The sequence below is a fragment of the Setaria italica genome, chromosome VI (genome assembly GCF_000263155.2).
Source record: "Setaria italica strain Yugu1 chromosome VI, Setaria_italica_v2.0, whole genome shotgun sequence".
Classification (NCBI taxonomy): domain Eukaryota; kingdom Viridiplantae; phylum Streptophyta; class Magnoliopsida; order Poales; family Poaceae; genus Setaria; species Setaria italica.
The window spans coordinates 20190896-20202154 of NC_028455.1; positions in this window are offsets into that span (position 1 = coordinate 20190896).

An 11259-nucleotide genomic window follows, 5' to 3' on the forward strand; every position below is an offset into this window, starting at 1 on the left:
CACCACCCGATATTCTTGTTTAATTAAGAGTTGGGTGGCCATAAAATGCTCATCACTGGAATGGCACACCCTAGCAACAAAGCGAGGAGTAGGAGCTACGGTCAGGCCAGTCCCCTATTTGATGCCACTACTTTCCCCTTTTGTCAGAGGGAAGGGGATTCTTTGGAATTGGGGATTTGGGTTGAAGGCAATAGATTCCAATTTCATCCTATAGTTTGGTTTGCATCTGATTGGTGGTAGAAGTTGATAGGCTATAGTTTATGAAGTGCAAAACTAAACTTTGATTTCAAGTTACAATGACTTTTTTGAAGATTCTGAGTATTCCATTGATATGAACCCACTAGGGTTTATTCCCAATCTGTCGATGAGAGGCGTGGGATAACTCGATTTGGGGATGGAGATGACATTCACGGCCCGACTACAACCATCCAAGGATGCTGCGCCTTAGCAACCGATACACCACCTCCAATGGTCGTCGCGATCTCGTGGAGCACGATCAACCAAACCACTAGGGTAATTCCTACAAACAATCGAGGAACAAGCAAGAACAAGTAGAACAAGCAACTCAATTGCAAATATGGAGATGAAAACCAATCTGAATCGAGTAGAACGGATGGTCTAGTCGACACACGCGTCTATAAGGAAGTAGCAATGGCTAAACTTTCAATAAAACAAAACCCAATCTGGTTGTGGTGACTCTAATCCTTATTAATACCTAAGAGGATGACCAGGGGGTTTTGGGGTCATGCTCGACCCTAGGACATGTCCCTAATGGACCCAACTTGATACACAGCCCATTGGGCCAAAATAAGGCGACGCAGCACATGTGGACAGAAAATCTCTTGGTATTATTTCAGTAATTGCGGCCGCCTCAGAATAGATATGGATATGAGTCTAGATCCATATGAAAATAGACTTCATAAGGATTCCAAGGAGTATTGGAACGCCCAAAATGGAGTTAGGATGTGGTCGTGGTGGCCATTGCAAGTTGGCACAAAGCTGCAGTCCGAATCCAGCCCCAAAACGTGTTGGATTGGATCTCTTTCTTTCCTTGGGCTAAAAGTGACGTGGTGGCCCGATGGAGGATGTTGGGAATACTTGGACTTGGCCCCCAATATACTTCTTTGATCCTCCATACCTTCCATGTGTGTTTTACACTATTTTTCATCCATGTATGTATTTCTGAAATTGACAACGAACACACATCATGGTGCAACGTCAATTCATCAAATGTATCAAATACAATCATGGTAAAGAATTGTTTCACCTGTGAATCAAAAGTTACTAATGTGGTTGTATCTGAGCAGGTGATGTCCTCATCATCCATCATCTTCTTTCGTTGGTAGCTACTAATCAGAGACATCTTCCTGCGACACTACCCGTTGGCATCCTAAAAGCAAGTGCGACCACGGGTTGAGTGCTATAGTGAAGTATTCTTGGACCTTTCTCAACCCAGGCCGTCGGTTTGCTTGCTGCCCAAAGGTAATGGCTACCTGGTTCACAGAGATTTTGGATTTGTGGTTTCATGTTACTGTTGTCAACGGCAATTTGTAAAGGGGTGTTTAATTTGCAGGATGAAAAGAGGCAATGCGGTTACATGACATGGGTTGATCTAGAATGGGATGATAGGGCCTTTGGTGTTCTGGTGAAGCTCATGAAGCTGAGGAGGATGCAAAGAAGTGGGAGGAAGAATTGGCAAAAGCTAACAGTGAGCTTAGAGAGATTAGGAATAAGCTCAAGACAGTGCTGTAACAACTTCAGAAGGCTACTGTCGAGCTAAAGTTCATTGGGGAATTATAGGCACAATGTCAAACTCGTGCACATGCTGCTTGCTTTTTTTTTTGTTGTTGCGGGATTGATGCTTGGTGGCAAGGCTAATTAACTAGATGAAGTTCGTAGCTATGGTGAAATTTTTAACGTAGTTTCCTGTGTCTAAATTTGTGATGTTCCTATCTATGGTCAACCATCTAGATTTTGTTTGAATTTGTCAGTTTGTGATGGTCCCGAGGCACTTGCAAAAAAAAGTTGTTTGTGAAGTTGTTAGTGTTTTTACTCCAGGAATACTCTGGTGAAAAATTGATAAAAATATGGCAAGGAAAAATGACTCCTTAGGAATCAAAACTGAGACCACATGTTAGTGGTGGGCATTCCATACCACTAGACCAATTGCGCGCTTGTGTACGTCCTGGCTTTTTACTTGCATAGAAGTTTATGGAAATGAAAACATGCCAGTAAGGCAGTGAGGAGGCAGGTGTTAACTACTCCACCTAGCCGTTCATCTCCACATCAACGATTCAGATCGACTATTAGATGCCACGGCCTCTGGCGGTTGCTATCTTGGTTCTTGTTCCTGCGTGTTCTTTGAGGAGCTGGTTGCCATCCTCGAGAGGCGTTCGTTGCCTAGCTTTCTAGGGAAGCCGCCGCAACTTCCCATGGAAGGCAAGGAACTCCTTATCTTATTAATCTCCATTTTCCCCACCATCGGCATCGTTGCCAGTTCCACTACCATCTCGTCCCCAACGCGTGCCTCACCCATGCAGCCCGGCCGATGCCCTGAAGCGATCCATCTCCCCCTTGGCCCCCGCCACCTTCAGCTCCCCTCGCCTCTCACTCACCGGCTCCACCTCACACATCGAGCAATCCTCCGGCGCCTCCTCCTCGTCGTCACACTCCCGTGGCAGTTTCTTGCCTCGCTCTAGATGCGCCGCTGGCCACAACAACTTCTCGGCAGCGCTACATCAATGCAGTGGGGTCGTCCTGCTATGACGGTGCTTCCGTGTCGGGATCTCGCTCCGATGCTGGTGACCTAAGGTGACCATCGCAATCTGACGCCGCTTACCTCAACCCACCGTCACTCGTGGATGGTCGCCGCGGAGCTGCTGGGGCCTCCCCGGCGCATTCCCAAGCTTCTCCAGCGGTGGGGGCGGCTTCATCCACCCTCATGCCCTCATCGCCATCTTGGAAGTTGACCTTGATGGTGACCCTTCCAGCTGATGCTGCAGCCTCTGACTTCGAGTCCCAGACTGAGACGGACTCATCTGATGACTGTTGCCGCGGCTACCACACGCCCTTCCCCCAAGGCGATGTTCTACGTGCCTTCCACCACGCTGACAACACCTTCGTGTGCCCCATCTGCCTTGGCAGGAGGCAGCGATGGAGGATCCTAAATGAGGTCAAGGACCACATCCTAGGGATGGCAACGTCGGCTCCCATGAGGGGCGAGAACAAGAAGAAGTGGAGCTGTCACCGCGTCATCGCCCGAAGCGAGGGGTGGATGGTGTGAGCGAGCCGCGCTGGTGGAAGACCAATCCTATTATATTTGCTATGCTGTTAATTAGTAACTTTAGATTTTGTTGGAACCATAGCCATCTCTGCTATGCTATTATCTTTTGTTTGTATGATCAATGGACTATTTCCTTTGGATGGAAGATCAATCCCCTGTATCCGTGCTCTCTTTGCTCTGTTTCCTCTCCCTCACCCTTCTTCCTTTCTTGGTTCCTGTGTAGACATGGTTACTCGTACTTGAAACTTTGAAACTAATCTCTGATCTTCCCTCATTTATTTCCCAAGGGGTGGTTCTTCTACTCACATACCTCGAGAGGCCAAGATGGATCAAATTTTATATTTCATTTAATGTGATTGTAGTTGGATTACTGCATCAGTTTTCTTAGAGGTTGAAAATAAATGTGGGATGAATATTAACAAATAATGTAATCCTATTTGGCTCTCTCTCAAAACCAAGGAAATCCTTGCTCACCTTGCCAAAATTCAAACCATTTTTTTCCATAAAGGATCGAACATTTTGGTCCGGTGCCTTTGGCCACATGTCATCCTCGGATAGTATTCTTCTTTCCTGACTCCCTCGCTCTCACTCCACCATTACCATCGGTAACAGTCACAGCCTTGCTGTCACATGCCGTGGCAACTCTACCCTTCCTACCCCCACCTCTCACTTTCATCTTAATAATGTCCTTGTTGTTCCTTCGCTGATTCGTAATCTATTTTCTGTTCGTCAGTTTACTAAGGACAATAATTGCACCATAGAGTTTGATGATTTTGGTTTTTCTGTCAAGGATATTCCGACCAGACGTGTGATTCTTCGCTGCAATAGCGCCGGTGATCTTTACACCATGCCTCCAGCAGCCAACTTTGCAGCACCCCATGCCGGCCTCACCATCTCCTCTAGTTTGTGGCATCTCTGTCTTGGTAATCCTGATCCTACCGCCATCACCACACTTAGACAAACTTCATCCATTGCTTGTAATAAAGATAGTCATACTCTATGCTATTCATGTCAGTTAGAGAAACATGTGCGGTTACCTTTCTCACATTCTAGCTCTCGTAGTTCTGCTCCTTTTGAATTAATTCACTGTGATGTTTGGACTTCTCCCGTAGCTAGCATCTCTGGTTATCACTACTACCTAGTCATTTTGGACGACTTCTCACATTTTTGTTAGATGTTTCCCCTAGTTCACAAGTCTGAAGTTGCCTCACACGTCACTGATTTCTGCGTCTATGTTCACACGCAGTTTAGTCTTCCTGTTCGAAGCATCCAAGCTAATAACAGGATCTAAGTTTGTCAATAAACCTCTTACTTATTTTTTGAATTCTTGGGGAATCCACTTGCGCCTCTCGTACCCATACACTTCTCCCCAAAATGGTAAAGCCGAGCATGTCCAACGCACCCTTAATAACATGACTCGCACATTGCTCATTCACGCCTCCATGGCTGCCCGATACTAGGCCGAGGCGCTTGCCACCGCCACCTATCTTCTGAACTGGCGCCCCTGCTCCGCCGTTTAGAATGACATCCCCTACCGCCTCCTTTACTCCCAGCCTCCTGAGTACTCTCAAATACTTGTCTTCAGTTGTCTTTGCTACCCCAACCTTTCAGCCACAACACACCATAAGCTTGCTCCTCGCTCCGCTGCATGTGTCTTCCTTGGTTATCCCTCCTCTCACAAGGGGCACTGCTGCCTTGACTTGTCCACCCGTCGAGTCATCATCTCTCACCATGTTGTCTTCGACAAGTCGGTCTTTCCCTTCTCCTCCCATCCTACTTCCCCATCGCAGCTTGACTTCCTTTTGTCGAGCCCCTTCGATGTTCCTGCTTCCACCTCGGTCGCTCCGTCATTAGACATTGAGCAGCCGCGGTCCTCACCAGTTGTTTTGTAGGAACTCACCAATGATGACCCCACCATCCTGTTCCACGGGCCAACTGTGTACCTTGCTCCGTTTGCGGGTGGGTTGCTACTCTCCACCACGCTCCAATCTGCTCCACTCGCAATTGTAGCACCTCCGACCGCACCGGCACACACTCCGATTGGTCGGGTGAGCGTTCCGCATGGTCAGGCGGACACCCCGACCGCCACAGTGTACGCTCCAGTCAGTCAGGCAAACACCTCGACCGCATCGGTGCTCGCCCTGACCGCACCGACGCATGCTATGATCGGTCAGGTGAGCACTCCGCTCAGTCGGGCGGACTCCCCATCAGCCACAGCGCACGCTCTGGTCGGTCATGCGTATGCCCCAACCGCATCGGTGCTCGCCCCGACCGCATCGGTGCATGCTTCAATCGGTCGGGTGAGCGCTCCGTTCGGTCGGGCGGATGCCTTGACCGCAACGGTGCCCACTCCGGTTAGTCGAGTGAACGCCCCAACCACACCGGCGAGCGCCCCGCTCGATCGGGCAAGCGCCTCGACCGCACCAATACTCGCTCCGACTGCACCCGTGAGCGCCCCCCCTCGGTCAGGCGAGCACCCCGACCGCACCGGTGCTTGCCCCGACCGCACTGGTGAGTGCTCCTCTTGGTCAGGCGAGCGCCCTGCTCAGTCGGGTGGCCGCCCAGACCACCGCGGCGCCTGCGCCCTCCTCGTCGCCAACTGCTTCTCCGCGCCATGTCACTCGGTCTATGATTGGGGCAATCTAGCGGTGTCATTACTACGGCATAGCTGCACTTCTTCTCTGCCCTCTCCAATTCCGGCGACCTATCGCAGTGCCCTGGCTGACGCCAACTGGCGTGCCGCCATGGTTGATGAGTTCCAGGCCCTTATCGACAACGATACCTGGCACCTAGTCCCACGGCCGCTGAGTGCCAATGTCGTGTCAGGCAAGTGGATCTTCCGGCATAAGTTTCATGCCGATGGGTCCGTTGCCCGGCACAAGGCGTGCCGGGTGGTTCGTGGCTTCTCCCAGCGTCACAGCATCGACTATGATGAGACCTTTAGTCCGGTCATCAAATCGACGATGATCTGGACCATCCTCAGCATTTACACTTCTCGCGCCTAGCCTATTCACTAGCTGGACGTAAAAAATGCATTTCTTCACGGACACCTCGCGGAGACTGACTACTGCCAGCAGCCTCCTGGCTTCGTCGACCCCACCACCCCCGATCAGTGCGTGGTACCAGCAATTCGCCCCCTTCCTTCACTAGCTTGGCTTCCTTGCTTCCACCTCCGACACCTCCCTAATTGTATACAAAGAGGGGCCGAGCATCGCCTACCTGCTGCTCTACATCGACGACATCATCATGACCGCCTTGTCCTCGACTCTTCTTTGGCATATCATGAGGCGTATTCACTCCGAGTTTGCCATGATGGATCTTAGCGACCTCCACCACTTCCTCGGCATCTCCATCACACGTTCCTCCTAGGGCTTGTTCCTGTCTCAGCAACAGTACGCCCTGGATCTACTTCAGCGTGCTGGCATGGCTGAGTGTCACTCTATAGCGACTCCCATTGACACTCATGCCAAACTTTTGGCACACGACGACACCAAGCTCTAGGACAGCTCTGAGTATCGGAGTCTTGCTGGGACTCTTCAGTACCTCACTCTAACTTGACCTGACCTAGCATATGCAGTTTAGCAGGTGTGCCTCTCCGTGCATGACCCGCGCGAGCCCCACATGTCCTGATCAAGCGCATCCTACGTTATGTGAAGGGCACGCTCTCCTCGGACTTCACATCGGCACCGGTCCTGTTCAGTCTCTGACTGCCTACTCCAACACCGTCTGGGCTAGCTGCCCGGACTCTAGATGCTCCACCTCCAGCTTCTGTGTCTACCTCGACGACAATCTGGTGTCTTGGTCCTCCAAGCGCCAGACCACAGCGTCTTGTTCCAGTGCTGAGGCTTAGTACCGGGTTGTGGCTCATGTTGTGGTAGAGTGTTGCTGGCTGCGCCAACTTCTTTAGGAGCTTCATGTCCCGCTTGCTTCGGCCACTGTTGTCTACTGCGACAACATGAGTGCTGTCTACATGACAGCCAACCCGGTGCATCATCGGTGCACGAAGCACATCGAGATTGACATTCACTTCGTCCATGAGAAGGTGGCCTTGGGTGAGGTCCGGGTCCTCCATGTGTCATCTTCTCATCAGTTCATAGACATCATGACGAAGGGCCTGCCAACTCCTTTGTTTACTGAGTTTAGGTCCGGTTAGTGCGTCCATGATCCTCCCACTTCGACTGCGGGCGGGTATTAGGAAGTTTGTGTGTACATTAGGATGTATTTATCCTTTCCTTGTACACTTGATGTATTCCTTATACTCCAAGCCATATTGGCATTTCACATCTACTTCTCTAAAGACCCGTTCCTAAAAAGGGAGTAACAATGGCGACCACCACCAAATCCGGTAGATGGGCGGCACTCCGACGATGGTCTCTTTAGGGTTTGGAGTTCAAGGTTGGGGTTACCTATGCTACATGCTGTAGAAGGAGCTCTGGGGAGGTTACTGGCCGGTGGTGGTGATGCACGGCTGGGCGGTATAGTGCCATCCTGTTGAAGCCGAATTAACGTTGTGGCAGATGTGGAATGTGGACCCGGCGGCGGAAGCTGTCGGAGATGGAGCAGGAGGGCCGTGCATGGGCCAAAGAAGGTGATGATGCTCGTAGGATGATGTTGACGATGACGATGGTTAGATCTAGATGGAGGTGGTTAGATCTAGATGGAGGGGAAGGAAGAAGGGGAACGGGGAGGGGGGGAGGAGGGGGAGGGGGAGGGGAGGGGAGGATGGCATCAGAGGCGTGTTGTACAAAAGGGTGTGTCAGCGTGTGCGGGTGGATGCAGAGCACTCTCGATGGATGACTATCTAGAGACCCCCTCCGTGTAGTCGTGTCCCTTATTGGAAAGCAAACAAGGTTTGATTAGACGGTTGTTGTGGCAAGCCAATCGTTGTGCCATCTCGATCAACTTTTTTTTTCATGAATCACACAGTACATATGTAGACGCTCACATACATGTATACACACCCGCCCCTATGAACACATGCACGCAACCCTATCCTTATTAGCATCTCCGAAAGACTGAGTCGGTAATTTCTCAAGATTGACGAAGTCACCACTGGCGCCTCGCTGTCGACAGGCACATCGCTTACCACTAAAATAGTAGTGCCGGTTAAATCCTGGAATAAATTCAGAAAAATATGAGCATCAGTGCCAAGTCGAGGACTCGAACCCTAGTAGGCAGGGTCCACAAATGGAACCTTACCAGCAGAGCTACGCCCAGTTGGCGCCATCTCTGTCGTCTTGTTTGAACCAAAGGCAAACTTCCGAATTGTCATGTGACGCAACAGAAGTGTCATGTGAGTTCTTCCGAATTGTTTTCCAAATATTTGTGGTTACGGAACCGGTTCGAACGGACATCTTGAAGACTTTTGTGATACGACCGTTCGTGCAATTAAAAAGAAGGAACTATTTTTTTAACAAATTGAGTAGTTTTTTATGTTGTGGCGCTCATCTGCTAACTAGTAACTACTGCTATATGACTTCACTACTGTTTTTAGTTTTTTGAAATACAAAATATGCGTGCTCAACAACATTCAGGTTAATGCGCGTACACACACGATCAGTGTTTGATTGTGAGGTCCATTTTATCCGGTATGAAAAAGAATGAGATCATCATCCGGACTTTTTATAAGGAACCAATTCAACTAATTGAATGGCAATTGTTCGCGCATGTGAAAACGTACTGTGCAAACTAAACTGTTTGGATTAAGGATATGGGATCATTGCGGACGGTTTCAGCACGCAAACCAAACAGGTTAAATGTGATTTCATATATGCTCACGTGTGAATTAGTACGTATTAGTTATGTTTAAATATGTGCGTTTATAGAAATCGTGGGGAAAGAAATCTGGGAGGTTCAACTTCAAGAATTATATAAAGTAAAACTGTATACTTAATTTACTTGACTTTAATTCAAATTTCTTTCAAAATTGTGGTTAAGGATAGGAAAGCTCGTGTGGAGCAATTAATAAATTGAAAAGGAAAAAAGAAAAGGTAACCGATTCAATTCCTCAACGCCACAAAAATTAACGTCAATTTCCTCAATGCCACAGATTTTCACGAACTTCTCTCAGTGCCATTAAAATTTTGATTTATCCCCTCAATACTGTTCCATCCATGACTCGTTAAGTGTGGCTGGAAAAGATGATTTTGCTCCTCCTGGACTTGAGCCCCACCTGTCATCTTCTCTCAATCTCCTCTCAATCTCATCCCTATCCTTTTCTCTTTCTCATAAGCCTAGTCCTGGATCCCCCGCCACCCAGCCCAAGAGCTCCTCCCTGCCACCCTCTCCTCCACCGGCTCGGAGCTCCTCCACGGTGCCTCATCCTCCGCCTAGCCCCAGACCTCCTCTCGGGTGCCCCCTGCGTGCATCGCTTGCTATCCCTCATAGCGCCGCCGGGCCGCTGCCGTCCTCCATGCGCGCCAGCCGTACCCCACAGTGTTGGCCAGGCCACCTCAAGCGCACCCCGCCAGCTCGCCGCCATCCCCTCACAACGCTGTCAGGCTGCCGCCTGCGTGCGCCACCATCCGCCATGCGCGCCTGCCACGACCCCAACAACGCCGGCCGGGCCACCTCCTGCGCTCGCCGCCAGCTCGCCGTCATCCCCACATAGCACCGGCCGGGCCTCCGTCGTCCGTCCTGCACGCTAGAAATGGGCCCCTACAGCATCGGTGGGCCACGTCCTGCGCACCCTTGACATTTCCAAATGCCAGGCCAACCTCTCCTCCGCTATTTTGCTCACCTCATCCGACATGTGAGATCTTATAGAGAGGAGTTGGCGGCGAGGAGCTTAGTGGCCAGCGGGAAGGAGCTCCGAGGTAGGAGGAGGACAAGGCGGCAGGGAGGAGCTCGAGGGCCAGATGGGTAGGAGCTTCTGACCGGGCAGAGAAGAAAAGAGAGGAGATTGAGAGGAGTTGATAGGTCTGGCTAGATCCAGGAGGGGTAAAATCATCTTTTCCAGCCACACTTAACGGTTCATGGATGAATAGATGGACAAAATGATATTGAGTGGATAAATTAAAATTTTAGTGGCCCTATGGGAGGTTCGCGAAAATCTATTACGGCATGTTTGTTTTGTTGGAATCAGGTGGAATTGGAATTAGTTTCCAAGGTTGGCATGTTTGGCTCCCCCGGAATTGGAAACGGTCATTCCTCAGGATTCCAGCGTCTGAATTATCAGCCTACCACACATTCCAACCCTAAAAATAGGAAATCGTTTCTTCCCCCGACAGCCCAACCCCGACTCGCCTCCCCCTGACTCCCCAAGCGCTGCGCCGCCACCTCCCACGCCACGGCCCCCTCCTCCACTTCCTAGTGCCCCCTCCTCCACCACCCCCTCCTCCGTCGCCCCCTCTTCCTCTTCCTGCTGCGGAATCCTCCCTACACCATGGTGGCTAGGGTTTCCTAGTGCCGAGCCAAGGAGCTCAAGGGCCGGGTGTGGTGAAGAAGGGGACGCCGAGGAGCTCAAGGGCCGGGTGTGGCGAAGAAGGTGACGTCGAGGATCTCTAGGGCCGGCGCCCCCGTCTACCTCGCCATCGTCCTCGAGTACCTCAACGCCAAGGTTCGTGCAACATCTCTTCTCCACCCTGATTGCACTTCGTGCTTACTATTTGTGCCTTGATCAGGTTGTTGCGTCCTCTAGATGTACCTGTACGGCTATTCATAGATCTTAATCGAGCCATGTTCTAAAATTAATCTGCCAACATAAAACCACATAGAAAAGGAAAGAGTTTGGTGAAAGGTTCTGTCTAATTGCCCTGCATATGACTTATGAGATAATTTTCTTCTCAGAATTATAACCATGACTCAAAATTGAACTATTGCATAGCTGGTCTTCTTGCTCCCTTGTGTTGGTTCGTGGATCATAAATTTATTAAGCACTCAGTAAATCATGTCTGATGCATAGGGAAATTAGTTTTTGTTGTAAAGCTAGGAAAACCTAAGCAGGCTGAATATGTAGCGAAATAGTTGTTTCAGTT